This window comes from Capra hircus, chromosome 23 (assembly GCF_001704415.2).
Source record: "Capra hircus breed San Clemente chromosome 23, ASM170441v1, whole genome shotgun sequence".
Classification (NCBI taxonomy): Eukaryota; Metazoa; Chordata; class Mammalia; order Artiodactyla; family Bovidae; genus Capra; species Capra hircus.
The window spans coordinates 16,151,439-16,166,674 of record NC_030830.1 but is presented as its reverse complement, the minus strand read 5'-3'; the positions used below and the strand labels follow the sequence as shown (position 1 = coordinate 16,166,674).

At 51.4% G+C, this 15,236-nt stretch overlaps 1 protein-coding gene and 1 long non-coding RNA gene across 2 annotated transcripts in view; one reads left to right on the top strand and one right to left on the bottom strand.

Moving 5' to 3' along the window:
• LYRM4 (LYR motif containing 4) overlaps window positions 1–15,236 on the top strand; it is an 88,507-nt gene that overhangs the window by 42,973 nt on the left and 30,298 nt on the right. The gene's annotated exons all lie outside the window — the stretch shown is intronic.
• On the bottom strand, window positions 9,392–13,449 carry LOC102169818. The gene is made up of 3 exons (XR_311022.3): window positions 12,170–13,449; window positions 11,965–12,083; window positions 9,392–10,051 (listed from the first exon to the last, which is right to left on the bottom strand). It is a non-coding gene; the product is annotated as an uncharacterized LOC102169818 (long non-coding RNA).

Here is a 15,236-nt window from a genome sequence, read left to right as displayed (position 1 = left end):
TGGTTGGCTCTGTCCAAGGTACCATCAGAGCCCAACGCCAGGAACTTCACAGTTGACATAAATTCGCGAAACAGTATAGGGGCTCATTGGTCCTCCCATGGCCGTGATTGAGGAGGAAAGACTGTTCAAGTCAGACATCTGCTTTCCGATCCTCGGGTGTGATCTTAGGCTCGCTACTTAATTTCTCTGAGACTCAGTAAAAAGGAGGCTGTTGAGATGGGGCTAGGATAATGGTGTTTTATAGTCTAGAAGTCCAGAGTCAGGTGGTGATCACATGTAACAGGGCACTGGGAGACTGTAACGTGGAAGCGCTCTAACACTGATAATAAATCACATTTTTTGAGCGCTTACTTTGTACCAGGCTCTGTGCTGAATGATTTACCTGCACCATTTCAGTTAGCCTTCCAACCAGTACTGTGATTTGAGGAAACTGCCTTTAGGGCAGTTCATTAACATACCCACGGTGGCTCCGCCCTCCTAAGTCTGGGAGGCGGAGGGCCTGCCTTTCAAGCACTGTAGGTAGGATTTTCATGACCATGTGTTCAAAAGGGCAACAAGAAGCATCTTGTGACTTAATGGCTAGATAACTTGGAGGGGGTTTCAGTTTTTTTTCTTTTTTGAAATTTATGTTCATTTACTTTTCTTTTTTTAAAAAAATTTACTTATTTGTGTGTTTGGCTGTGCCGTGCCTTAGCCGCGACGTGCGGGATCTAGTTCTCTGACCAGGGGTCAAACAGTCCCCCTGCGTTGGGAACGCAGAGTCTTTGCCCCTGGACCACCAGGGAAGCCCCTACTTTCCATTGTTTCAGTCAAAGCGGTGCGTTTTCCGGATGAGACACGCATAGGCAGGAAGAAAGTTGCTCTCCTCATTCTGCTCTCCTGGCTCCATCTCTGGCTTTGCACGTAGGATTCTGGTGCCGCCTTCCAGAATTCCCTGTGCGCTCGAGGTCGTGTGTCACGGCTGTGTGCGCTCTTTTTAACTACTGATGGTGTTCCACAGCATGACCGTGTTGTCATTTATCTGGCCCCCTACTGCTTGTGTGACATTGGTCTCAGCTTTTGGCATTATGAGCAGGGCCAGAGTAGACATCCTAGCACCTACGTCTTTATTTAGGACAAAGTCCGAGGGAGCAGGGAGCGAGCCTTGAAAACAAAGACCCCCCCATCCGCACGCTGCCCAGCAGCTCACCTCACCCTCCCCCTTCAGCCCTGAGAACATCAAGTGTTTTCATCTTTATCAACCCAGTTTGTGAAAGACAGTATCTCTTTAGCTATGGGTCAAGTGAAGGATGTTTTATGTGTGCTAACCATTTATCTCTCTTCTACATTAATGAGTCTTACTGTTTATTTTTGTGTTTGTCACAAATATGTGTTTCCCATTTGCCATTTGTTTTTCGCTTTGTTCACTTCTTTATACAGAAGATGTTAATTTCTGTGTAGTTACATTCTGTCTCATCGCCCCTGCGTTTACGTCATGCTAAATTCCCAACCCAGGATTATAAAAGTTCTCTTGTACTTTTTTTCTGGCGCTTCTATAGATGCTTTTTTATTTTTAACTTTCGATGTACTGGGAATTTATCTTGGCCTAGGAATGGACTTTTTCCAAAATGATAACCCCTTATCCCGGTACTGTTCATTGAAGAAGGAGCCGTCTCTGTCTTCGTGGAGCTGGCCAGGCGAGAAGGTCTCTGAGCCTCCCTGTACCTGGTGGAGAGCAGTCACGGCTCTGCCTTGGCTCAGGCCTCGCGTCCTCCACGGGAGCCTGCTGCCTCAGGCCTCGCCGTGCCAGACAGTCCATCCTGCCCCCTCCAGAACACCCTGGACGCCCTGCCTCCGCCCGCCCCCCAGCCTGGACCCCAGCTGTCTGGAGCAGCTCCTCCAGAGGCCCGGGCTCTTCACTGCCGGAGCCCATGTCCTCCCGCCCTCATCTGAGCGCCTCAGTGCGTCTGACCCCGTGACGTGCTCGAGGGCGCTCCTCCTTCGAGCCCCTGCCCCTCCTCCTTCCTGCAGCCCTGCTCTTCCCTGGGATCACCGCTGCCCCTGACCCCTGACCCCTGAGGACGACTCCCAGCTGTGTCTTCCTGAGCCGCTGCTCTCCAGCCTGGGGCCTTGGGAGCTGCTGCTTGTCTCCCGGCCTCCTCGTGGCTCTGCCTCTCCTGCTGCACCTTGGGTCTCCACGCTGGAGACTGGATACAGCATATTTCATATTAGACTAGAGTTTGCCTTACCGAGGGCTCTCTCTGTGTCAAGTGTTAGACTGAGGACTTTACATGGCTCGTCTCTCACAAAGGAGTTTTGTGTTTGGATTCACGTTCTATTTCGACCCAGAGCAGTCTGAGCCAAAACCCACCCCTTCCCAGTATCTGTCGGTATGTCTCCAGAACTCTCTAAAAGGAGGCTGTGTCCTTGGCAAGTCCTCTTTGAGGCTATTCTCCCTGCCAGGCCCCTTGCCCTCCACCACGCCAGCTATCCGGCTCAGTCAGTCCCCTCATGCCAGATTCTCCCGGGCCCTAGGAACTCAAGGTGGTCAGACAGACTCTGCCTCCAGCAGCTGGTGGGGGGACTGTTACAATGAGGGGCACAGGGCAGGAGGCAGGTACGGGCGACAGGGCTCCCGGAAGCGCCAGCCAAGGAGCACGTGGGTGCTGCCAGCTGAGGACCCGGGCACCAGTGCAGGGCAGGGCTCAGAGATGAGCCAGGGGCTCCCAGGAGCCCGGCTTCCATGCATGGGCTTTGTCCTGAGGGCAGGCCCTGAGGCCCAGCTGAGCTGGGACAGGATTGTGGCTGTTCACTGGCACCCGAGCAGCTCCCTGCCACCCTCTGGAAGCACCTGGGAACAGAAGCTGTCTCTTTACCACAAGAACGTGAGCGCCTGGTCCACGGCGCATGCCTAGCAGTGCAGGTGGGCAAACGAGTGTGTATTAATAGAATGCAGGGGATGTGATCCAAGGGTCTCCTTTTCCTTAAAAAAAAAAAAAAAAAAGGGCATGAACTCAAGAACTAATTATACCTTGTTTATTTTCTTTACAGAATCAGACCCATTTTCCAAACACCAGATGGCTTAAATAAATTTCTTAAAATAGTAATAAGGTTGATCCTTAGAAAATATAAGCAAGTCCTTCTTGTTTTTGCAGGATTTTTATAGCAGCTCCACAGAGTAAAATCAAGCCTTAATAGAAGCAGGAATACTAGGTTGTCTAATATCTGTTGGCTTTTAAGAGGGAAAAAAAAAATAAAGCTTTTTTTCCTTTCAAGAAAGAAAGGAAAGAGGAGAGACTATCCAGTTATAACTTTGGCCCCTTTATGGTAAAAAACCACTCACATCCCGCTTTAGTCTTCGACATTCGCTTATTTTAATTCGCTGCCCCTCCAGTGTGGACACTTAAGAGCATATATGCAAGGATTTCCCTCATGGTCCAGGGGTTCAAACGTCTCACTCCCCACACAGGGGCACAGGTTCAGTCCCTGGTCAGCGGGGCTAAGATCCCACATAGCACGCAGCCAAATAAATGAAGTACTCGAATTTGAAAATTAAAAAAAAAGGCTACACATGAAAAGGCGTTAGTCTTCAATGCAAGCCAGTCTGAGGACAAGAAAAATGGACGCAATTACCCCCTTAGTCCCTTCTGTAAACACTTTTGATACATAAGTAAATAAGACTTTTGGTTATTATTCTTAACAACTCAAGCAGAACTTTAAACAAGATCCAGGCTTTCTTAGTCGCCAGATTTGTTTTCCTGTCTCCTGTTTATTTCTCCTCTCACAGTCAGAAGATGAGAAATGATCGCTTCTAACCACACACTTGATTTAGCAGCTCTGAAGAAGGAGAAGGGGAGTTGGGGGGTGGGGGGGGGTGGGGAACGTGAGCTCTGGCATGCAGCTCGGGACAGAAGACTCTACGGGCCGAGCAGGGTCACTGCAGCACCCAGGATCTCTCAGTGGCATCATAGTGGTACACGCTGAGCCCTTTTTTCTTTTTTCTTTTGGCTGCACCAAGCAGCATGTGGGATCTTAGTTCCCCAAGCAAGAATTGAACCTGCGCTCCTTAAACTGGAAGCGTAGAGACTTAACCACTGGACCATCTGGACATCCCTGTTGATCTTTGGATAGAAAGCTTTTCTTTCCTATATAATAATTCCAAGTATAGTAATAATAACTAGTAATAATAATTGCTACCTTTCGTTCTGCTTCTTACAAAGCTGTGTAGCCTGTTTTCACTAAGACTGAACAGGAGCCGTGCACGCCACCCACAGCTGAGCATCAAGCCCCCAGCCCCGCGGCAGTGAGGGTGCGGTTTGGGGGGACGCACGGGGAGCCCTCATCCATGCGTCCTGGGGAAGGGGGGCCTACAGAGCAGCACGTTGGAAGCTCTCTTGGCTGCAGCCAGTAGCCCTTAGGCCCAGGATTTCCGGCTAGAGGCCCGGTTCACAGACGCCTTCCTGAATCAGTACACGTGTAGACCGAGCCAGCGAGGGAGGGAGGAGAAGCCTTCAGTACTGAACCAACACGTGTCCCAGGCACTCGCGCTTCAGGTCGAAGATTTACACTTTCATTATAGTTTCTACAACTGTGTGTGGCAAATACTAGATTATAAAAATAAGACATAACGTGCAGACTAAATCTTCCTACAATAAAAGTCTCTATAACATAGAATATTCCCCACTGTCGGGTTATGGCCTCCTTGAAAACTGATGCATTTTAACTAAGGAATAGAGACGGTCCATCGATGGGGGGCAAAGGGCGATCTGACTGGTAATTTAAGGGGTTACTCGGCCACGGCGGTTACCGTGCCCTGCGCACGACCGGAAGAACCTAAGCCGAGATTCCTCATACCCCCAGCACACGTGCTCAGACTGTAGCTCTGAGCAAGACGTCCTGGACGGACCTGTGGCTCCAGCCTCCCTTCCGACAGAAGAGACGTGCATGGCACGCCTGTGAAGGAGGGAGCCTTGAATATCCAGGGCTTACGGCCACGGACGGGCTTATTCTCAGTTTAGTCATCTCTTCATTAATCTTACACATCCAGTAATTGAAACTTGAAAATGGATTTTTGCCAAACATTTGCACATTGATTAAAAGCTAAATTATATTTCCTCAACCAAATTAAAAACCACTTTTCAATCTCATATAGGGGCTTCTCTTAAATTCTCCAAACACCTTAAAAAGTAGCAAACACAACACAGAAAATAGTTCTTATAGAAGCAGTTACTATGCTTACTACAGTTACTAAACTTGTTACAATATAGCAACAGGTTTGGTTTAACTCAAATCATCATTATTGCTACACAACATCCTAGGGTTTCCGAATGTGACATTAACTAATACCTTTCTCAGTTTTAACCATAAAAAGAACACCCTGACGCCCGTTCAGGGTGGCTGGTCACCCATCTGAGCTGCCTTGTTGTGGGTGAAGTTCACTCGTTGCTTCAGTGCAGCTGTGTGAGTGTGAGTGTGTGTGTGTCTGTTGCTTTGCCCAGTGGGAATGCTGTTAGCAACAGGGAGCCAAGAGGACCCACGTGAAACAAGGATTGTCCTCTGGGAGATGCCGGCCAGCTTGGTATTGTCTAGGTTCATTCAACAAACAGGTGAAAACGCAGGCCTAGAGCTCCAAGGCCTCTTGGGGCGGGAGGCCTGAGTTTGGAAGGCGTCTGATAAGAGGTGAAACCCGGACTGGGCCATGTTGCCTCAGGGGAGCAGGCGGATCCTGGGGGAGAGTGTGCCCGTGTCCCGCACTCAGAGCAGCAAGAGGCCTCCGGGAGGCGGCGGCGGGAGGTCACTGGGCACTGCAGGAGCAGCTTTGTGGGAGGGGGTGGGATGGGCAGGGCCAGCGAGGGCCAGAGGCAGAGGCACCAAGTCGGAGGAGAAGGCAGGCAGTGCCTTCTGTGCAGGCAGAAGGGGCCGGGGAGCAGGAGCCGGGTCCCTCTGGGGTTTCTGAGAGGGTGCAAGGGTCTCACTGTGTTTGCTGACGAGGAGGAGGGAGCCAGTACAGGAGGACGCGCCGCCTGCACACAGAGGAGGAGGGGCTGAGTGGAGGGGGTCCTGGAGCAGCCAGGGGAGCCTGCTCTCCTGAAGGAGCCTCCCGTGCTACTGGAGAGCAGGAGGCTAGGGTAGACTGAGAGGCGTGCAGGACAGTTCCGAGGCAGAGAAGAAGCTGAGGCTCACATGTTCTTTTTCCTACTTCATCATTCGTCTTCCAAAAAAAAACCATAATTATGTGGGCAGTACCAAAGAATGTTCAAACTACCGCACAGTTGCACTCATCTCACACGCTAGCAAAGTAATGCTCAAAATTCTTCAAGCCAGGCTTCAACAGCACATGAACCAAGAAATTCCAGATTTCAAGCTGGATTTAGAAAAGGCGGAGGAACCAGAGATCAAATTGCCAACATCCATTGGATCATCGAAAACACTAGAGAATTTCAGAAAGACATCTACTTCTGTTTCATTGACTACACTGAAGCCTTTGACTACGTGGATCACAATAAACTGTGGAAAATTCTTAGAGAGATGGGAACACCAGACCACCTTACCCATCTCCTGAGAAACCTGTGTGCAGGTCAAGAAGCAACAGTTAGAACTGGACGTGGAACAATGGACTGGTTCAGCTTTGGGGAAGGAGTATGTCAAGGTCACTTTGCTTATTTAATTTATATGCAGAGGTGCTCAGACAGTAAAGAATCCTCCTGCAATGTGGGAGATCTGGGTTCAACCCCTGCGTTGGGAAGATCCCCTGGAGGAGGGCATGGCAGCCCACTCCAGTATTCTGGAGAATCCTCGTGAACGGAGGAGCCTGGCAAGCTACAGCCCATGGGATCGCGAAGAGTCGGACACAACTGAGCGACTAAGCGCAGCGCAGCAGCCGAGTACACCATGCACAGTGCCAGTCTGGATGAAGCACAAGCTGGAAATTGTGGGGAGAAGCGTCAGCAACCTCAGAGATGCAGAGGACACCACCCTTATGGCAGAAAGCAAAGAGGAACTAAAGAGCCTCTTAATGAAGGTGAAAAAGGAGAGTGAAGAAGCTGGCTTGAAACTCAACATTCAGAAAACTAAGATCATGGCGTCCCGTCCTATCACTTCATGGCAAATAGATGGGGAAACAATGGAAACAGTGACAGACTTTATCATCTTGGGCTCCAAAATCACTGCAGACGGTGACTGCAGCCATGAAATTAAAAGACACTTGCTCCTTGGATGAAAAGCAATGACAAATCTAGACAGTGTATTAAAAAGCAGAGACATTACTTTGCCGCCTGCAAAGGTCCATTTAATGAAAGCTGTGGCTTTTCCAGTAGTCATGTATGGATGTGAGAGCAGGACAATAAAAAAGGCTGAGTGCCAGAGAATTAATGCCTTCAAACCGTGGGGCTAGAGAGACTGTTGAGAATCCCTTGGACAGCAAGAAGATCAAACCAGTTAATCCTAAAGGAAATCAACCATGAATATTCATTGGAAGGACTGATGCTGAAGGTAAAGCTCCAATTGGCCACCTGATAACGAAGAGCCAACTCATTGGAAAAGACCCTGATACTGGGAAAGATCAAGGGCAGGAGAAAAAGGGGGTGACAGAGGACGAGATGGTTGATGGCATTGCCAACTCAATGGACATGAGTTTGAGCAAACTCTGGGAGGTAGTGAAGGACAGGGAAGCCTGGTGCACTGCCGTTCCTGGGGTGGCAAAGAGTCGGATATGACTGAGCAACTGAACAACAATGTAATGACATCCACAGTTTCTTTTATGCTTTTGTTTTCCTTAGCATGAAACTTCGTTAATCTTACGTGGTCTCGGTTCTTTCAAAAAATTTAAAAAGCAGATCTCTCTGTGCAGTTTGGATTGTAGGACTGTGACAAGAAAATTTGGGAAGGCTCTGTTACCGTAGACTGAGAGAATATGAGGGGTGCGTTGAAAATAGGTACGAGGATAACTGCAGAGATGACAAGTTTAACGTCGAATAGCACACTTCAGGATCAGAAAGGGAAGAGGTCAGTGCCATCTTCCCCAGGCTGGGCTCGGCAAGGAGACGGTGCAGGTGGCAGGTGACGCGGGGGTGCCCACACTGGCATCACCACGGTGACTGGTCACCAGGCTCCGTCTGGGCAGAGCAGCCCTGAGGTGGGAGCACAGCTGGGCTGTGGGAACAGAAGGGGCCGATCGGCAGGAGGCTGTGCTGAAGATGGAGGGCAATCTCGGGGTGACGGTGGAGAGCAGCAGAAGGTGGAGCTGCGTCGGGTCTGGGGCTGGAGCTGTCGGTGAGGTTGAGGGCAGAGGACATTAGGGAGACAGGTGAGCGTGGGGTGTGTGTGAGCCAGGGTGCCACCACAGGCTCTGCCAGGCCTGCAGATGCCCGCAGGGGGCGAGGGCACAGGGGAGCCACGCGGGCCCCCGGACAGCAGCAGCGGGCAGTCAGGACGCAGGGACAGCTCTGGGAGGGAGTCGGGACTGTCCCCGTATACTCCTGCCCCGCGGTGCGCGGTGCCACTGGGAAGTGGGGTGAGCGGGCCCCGTAAACCTCACGATGCAGAGCTTCCAGGGCCCTGAGCCCACAGGCTCTTGGAGCCATGAGTAGCCGTCTGCTGGGAGACCCTGGCCTTCTCAGCTTAACCCAGTAAGCAGCTCTGCTTACGTAGCTGAATTGCCATTTGTGGTTTTGTGTTGAGACTTAGCTCGTGTGTTTCTACCTAAGAACCTGTGCTGTGAGGCTGGTAGTAAAGAAACCGATGAGCCTAAGTGGCTGGCACAGTAAGACTTCATCTGGCGTAGTCACATGTCCTGTGATTAAGCGCCGTAAGAAATTAATGGCCAGCAGCGTGCCGCAAGTATGATGCCGCACGGTGTTAAAAAATTCAGCTTGCACGGCTGTTTTTCCAAAAATTTTAGTCTGGAAATACCTTACAGTCCAGCCATTCCACTTGTGGTTCTGTGCCCAGAAGGCTTGAGAGCAGAGACTGGAAGAGCCGTTCAGGCCCGTGTTCACGGCACCAGCCTTCGCAGCAGCCGAAAGGTGGAAAGTTTAAATGGTAAATTTTAGTAGGTACTTTATAAAAATAGGGTAAATTCTTCCAAATAAATGGTATAAATGGTAGATTTTACGTATGTTCTATCATAATAAAGGAAAAACCAACTTAGACCCTGATTTTGAGTTACTAAGGGCTTTTCACTCCTTTTTATTTTCAATTAAGCATTTAATTCTCGGTGAGAAAAGCCAAGCGGGAGATCTGTGTATCATTTTTAAATCACGAGTGTATAACCATGGACGCGTGCGTGTTTGTGTCCACAGATGCGCATACATGCTTTATTCCACTTCTGCGCAGCACGTGTGCGTGCGTGCATGCTAAGCTGCTTCAGTCATGTCCAACTCTGTGCGACTCTAAGGACAGCAGCCCACCAGGCTCCTCTGGCCACAGGATTCGCTGGGCAAGAATACTGGAGTGGGTTGCCATTTCCTTCTCCAGCAGCACATGTGAGCTGCCAGTAACCGACTCCCTTGAGGAAAAGGAATTCTTTTTTAACCCTTTGCAGCAGGGAGGTACAACCAGAGGAAGCTCTTTCAGCTCCACCCATTTTATTCATTTCTTCTCTTCTCTCTGGGTCAGAAAAGGTAGCTGTGCAGAAAGCCTCTTAAAGCCAGGACGCCGTATGAGTGCACGGCTGGCAGGCCACAGGCCCCCCACCCAGAGCAGGGTTGAGGTCTGACGCCCCCAGACAGGCCTGGCAGGGCCAAGGGCAGAGGCAGCGACCTCACCCTTCCTTCTGCTGGGAAAACACTCTGAAAAGGAAACCTCCACTTCAGCCATCACTTTTCAGTCACGCTGGTGATCCCCCCGCAGCCCCTGGGCAGAGTATCACCCGGCTGCACCCTCAGAGCCGGCCATGCCTGCTGTCGGAAGCTCTGCCTTTTGAGGAAGTTCCACAGAGGAATCCTGAAGGGTGGTCTTGAAGAATCACATGTGGAGCTCTCCATCCAAGGGTTGCTCTGAAATCCCTCTGGGCCTGCTCGCTCCACAAAGCTTCCTTCTGCAGAACTGCCTTCAGTTCCGGTTTCCAGGGCTCCTGAGAACATTGAGAAGAAGTCAGCTTCTTTCTTCATCCTTGACTCTGAATCACTTAATTGTTTCCAAAAGGTAAATCTACCCTCAGAGGATGGCTCTCTGCTGACAAAGACGTTATACAGAAGAGCCCTGAGCTAACTCATTCAGTAAACACTGAGTGCCTGTTGTTGCCAAATGTCCTGCTGGATGCCCGGGACAGGCGATGAGACACTGCCCATCCCCGCTGTCAAGCTGCTGACCATCTTAGCGGAAGACAGACGCTCTCACAAATGATTAACTACACAGTGAATGGCGGTGGCGGGTGTGGTCGAGCAGGGGCCCAGGAGAGGAGTGGCTCTCAGAAGGGTTTTGAATAGAGACCTCGGCCCAGAATGTATCATCCTCTCCCCGAATGACAGCCCTAAGGAAGGTGTGAGAAGGCTCCACTTCCTGACAAGCACTTACCATCTCTTTACAAATGCATGCGTCCTCGGTCACCTCTGGCACTTTGCAACCCCATGGGCTATAGCCCTCCAGGCTTCTCTGTCCATGGGATTCTCCAGGCAAGAACACTGGAGTGGGTTGCCCTTTCCTCCTCCAGGGGATCTTCCCAGCCCAGGGATCGAGCCCACATCTCCTGCATTGCAAGTGGGTTCTTCACCACCGCGCCACCTGGGAAGCCCCATCTGACCTGGGATATTTGCGATGATCTCTCGTGTGATGACCTGGCCTTGAGCCCCACAGACTGATCACAGAAGATGCATTACAGCATCTTAGAGCTCCAGCTGGATTTCATATTTTTGTTAGTCATTTAAATAACCGGGTGCCATAAGGACCTGTTCGACAGCTGTGGCTAACATGACGGAAGAAAAGACGTAGTAAAGTACTCCTTGAGTCAGAACAGTAGGGCCGGAACAGCATGCTAAGCCTGGCAGGCGTCCTTCACTCGGACGGTGACTGTGTGGGCACCAGAGAGCTTGTGTGTCCCTGAACTGTTGTTCTCTTAAAGAGGCGGTTGGGGGACTTTCCTGGTGGCCCACTGGTGAAGGCTCCAGGCTCCCAGTGCAGGGGCGGCACAGGTTTGATCCCTGTTTGGGGATCTCACGTGCCACACAGATGGTTGGTACTTTAAAGGAATCATCTTGGAAGACAGGACGGGGGTTTTGTGGTCAGGTGATATAGTTCCAAGCAAGGACCTGTTTTACTAGGAAAACTTCTCTCTCAGCTCCTTAAGAAGACATCAGCTTTGCCATTTAAGGAAAACCATAAGAAGGTGTATTAACTGGCAGAGAAATATGAAGTTGGAAAATTTCTAAACTCCTCTGAAAATGCTCCTGAAATTGGCACTTCCATGGCGGCCACACCTGTAAAGCACACAACTCTCCAGCACGCAAAGGCGTGGAGATCTCGGTAGTCCTCCAGTTACCGAATTAACACTTTTCCACGTTTCTCCTGCCTGTTGCCATTCTCGTTTTGCACACATTTGTGGCATTTACACAGTAGGGGATATTTAAGATATTTTCCAGTAACCCCAAACAAAATGAGTGCTCCTGCAGTATGTCATCTACAGCGCTAAAGAAGCGTGTGCCCGTGTACAGCCCTCTTGGATGTGACTGTGTGAAGGGCAGCTGGGGAAATAAATGCACAGCAGGCTCCAGGCATCGCCCCTCTGCCCCCGTACCTATGCAGACCAAGTCATTCCCCACCCTCGGGAACCTGAGACCCGCATTCAAACCAGGCCTCTGAGCCCCTGCGAGGAATGGAACCAGCTGACGTCACCCTTGTCTTCAGTGTGAAGATGGAAACCTCGTTTTCAGGAGAAAATGTGTCAGGTCATAACATAAGCAAACTTCCTCTGGTGCTTCGGCCCTCAGGCACAGAACAGCCAGGACGGGTTTCTAAACCGTACTGCTTAGAGTGAAGACGGAACACTACCTGGTTACACTCCTTCCCATCGGTTCCTGAGAAGAGAGGAACACAGCAGACTGTTGAGTGTTCAATTTAAAATCTGGGGTGCAGCTCAGAACCCCCCAAAGGCTCGCGGACAGGCAGGCCTGCAACACAAAAGAGGCCGTGGCAGAGATTTCCCGAGTGGCCCCCGGCCCGGTTCCCAAGCTCTGGGGCCGTCACCAGAACTTACCTCTGGAAACCAGCCACCGTTCTGACTGTACTCACAGCTCCTGTGACTCGGGAATTCCGATGGTGTGCAGCGCAAATGACGTGTCTGCCCCATGATGCCAGCCCCAGCGGGAAAGGTTTAACGGCTGGGGATGGCGCAGGTGGCTGCTCGTGGGCTCACCTGGAGGCTTCTTCCCGGCTGGGGGCAGCCACGCCCCTTACACAGAACAGCTCCCTGTGGGCTCGCCAGGAGGCCGGGCGCCCTGGCTCCACTCCATGCTCAGAGCAGCAGAGAGCAGGACCCGGTGGCCTGGCCTCTGAGGACCTCGCCTCGCAAGTCCCCAGCCTCCATTGGACACAAGTTCAGATTCCAGGGAGGGGGACACGCCCCGCCCCCAGTTCTCAGTGCCAGGAGTGTCATAGACTCGGTGGCCTGGTTTTAAAGCAACCCCAGGCCTGTGAGTCACAGACAGCCCTTCGTCCTGGAGTCCTTGGAAGAACTGTATTCTAATTGTAGTCTGACTCTCCCCGCCCAGCTCTAGACGGAGAGCCTGGAGCTCCACCTGCACCTCGGGGCTCAGGCAGAGACGGGAAGGCTGCATTGGAGAAGCTTTCGGGGGCCAGGCCCCTCGGCTGCCTGGGGAGCTGGTGCGTTTTGAGGGACAGCTGTCATCTCCAGCTGAAGGTGCCGTGGAGTCTGTGCTTTCCGACCCTCCCATTTGGATGGGAAATGGCTTTTTCATGCTCACTCACCCCGTTTTAGACACCTGCTCTGGGCCGGCATCTAATTCTGACCTGTGGATCCTCCAGGGTTCCAGGTTGTGCTCTTGTCTGCTCTGGCTCTGAACCCCTCACCAAGGCCCAGAGCTCGCGGGGCAAGGCGGTGCCCAAGATCGCACATCACACCACACACAGAGGTCACACTGGGTTCTGCAGCGCCCCTCCTTCAGATACTGCGACCTTGACGTAGTGGTTGCAAAGCCTCTGGCTGAAAGTGTGGGTCCTTCTCAGTGAGCAGAAGGCCGCCTTCCTCCGCCTCGGTCAGTGGTGCACGGCCGCACCCAGGGCAGGAGCTCAGCGTGCGACGTTCGTGACCCCAGTCGGCTGAGGAGCACACCGTGCTGGGTGAAACTGAAGGGGGAGGGTTGGCTTGTGTTTCATATTCTCAGCTCTTCTCAATATGTGTTAGAATTTAAACTTGTCCTACCATATCTGTTTGAAATAGGGGTAGGAGAAATACATGTATGTTTATGTATATACTTCAGGTTAGTATTTGGGACCTTATAATAGGAGAAGGGGACGACAGAGGATGAGATGGCTGGATGGCATCACTGACTCGATGGACGTGAGTCTGAGTGAACTCCGGGAGTTGGTGATGGACAGGGAGGCCTGGCGTGCTGCGATTCATGGGGTCGCAAAGAGTCGGACACGACTGAGTGACTGAACTGAACTGAATGTTTAAAGTGTAGGAAAAGAGACCAGGAAAAGGTTTCGGGACTCTCAAGCTGAAGGTTTGTCTCTCTTCCTGCCGTTCTTGAAGCAATATCATTGTCTGAGTTTCTAGCTGACCGCCTGCCCCCAAGAAGAGGTGGCCTGGGGCACTGGCCACACAGTGTGAAGAACAGAGATCGCCTTCTTTTTCATTGTTGTATCTTGGGTCTGTGGCAGCTGTCCTGTGCAGGCTAAGCCTCTCGGGGTCTATCAGTTATCCCCTCTGAGGGAGCCAGGCGTGGGTAGGGACGGATATCCGCCTCCTGTTAACGACAGTAATTGATTTTAAAGGGGACACTGCCCTTAGTACCTTGGCCGGGCCCTGGAGCGGGTGAGATTGGTTGCCGTCCTCTTGGTGATGATAAAATTTTAATGATTGTTTTCAATATGCTGTAGAGCTTTCCTTCTTCCCCATAAAGATGGTGAGGTCTAAACACAGGCAGCTGCTTGTGGGATACTCTTTATTTCTCCTTTGGCCTTCCTTTTACAAAAGAGAGAGAGAAAAGCATAGAAATCAGAGCAACTCTCCTCTGGAAAACCTCGGGTCTGACAGTAGAGCTCTTGAGGAGCAGGGCGTCGGGCATCCTGGGTCCCAGTTCTCCCCTTACAGACCCCGGCGGCGGTCATGCGGCTTCTTCTTCAGACCCCCACGCGCCCCCGCCTCGGCTCGGGCCCTTCCATCTGTAGTTTCTGTATCAGTTGGCTGGCCTCCTTACTCCAGGGAACCCGGGCCTGCCGGGATCTGCCCGCCACCCCTGGGACAGATTCCTGCTGACAGCAGCCCTGGAAGCAGATGGCCGGGTTTCGAGAGCTGGTTCCTTGCTCTACGATCTGCCTCTTCACCATATGAGCTTCTCTTTGGCATGTGTGCTTTAATGTGAGCCCTGCACTCAGAAAAGCTGACCGTGGAAGGTGACTAGCCCACAGTAAGCACTCAGTAAAAAGTAAATTTATAAATTAGAAAAGCTTACAATACCTGTAGGTTTTCCAGTAGTCATGTACGGACGTGAGAGTTGGACCACAAAGAAGGCTGAGCGCCAAAGAATTGATGCTTTCAAATCAAGGTGCTGGAGAAGGCACTTGAGAGTCCCTTGGACTGCAAGGAGATCCAACAAGCCAATCCTAAAGGAAATCAACCCTGAATATTCATTGGCAGGACTGATGCTGAAGCTGAAGCTCCAATACTTCGACCACCTGATGTGAAGAGCCAACTCCCTGGAAAAGACCCTGATGCTGAGAAAGATTGAAGGGAGGAGGAGAAAGGGGACAGAGGATGAGATGGTTGGATGGCATCACCGACTCGATGGACATGAGTTTGAGCAAATTCCAGGAGATGGTGAAGGACAAGCAAGCCTGGCGTGCTGCACTCCATGGGGTCACAAAGAATTGGACATGACTTAGCAACTAAACAACAACAAAATATGATATATAATTGAAGGGAAGGGGTATAGTTATCAAGGTCACTTGTAACTCTCAAGTGCAGCGTCCGCGATGCGGCTGGCTGTTCGTGTTGACTGATTCAGACCTGTGGTGCCTCAGCCCTCCCCGGCTGCTTAGCCAGTGGTGCTGCCGCAGAGGGGGGAACCCTGGGCCGGCTC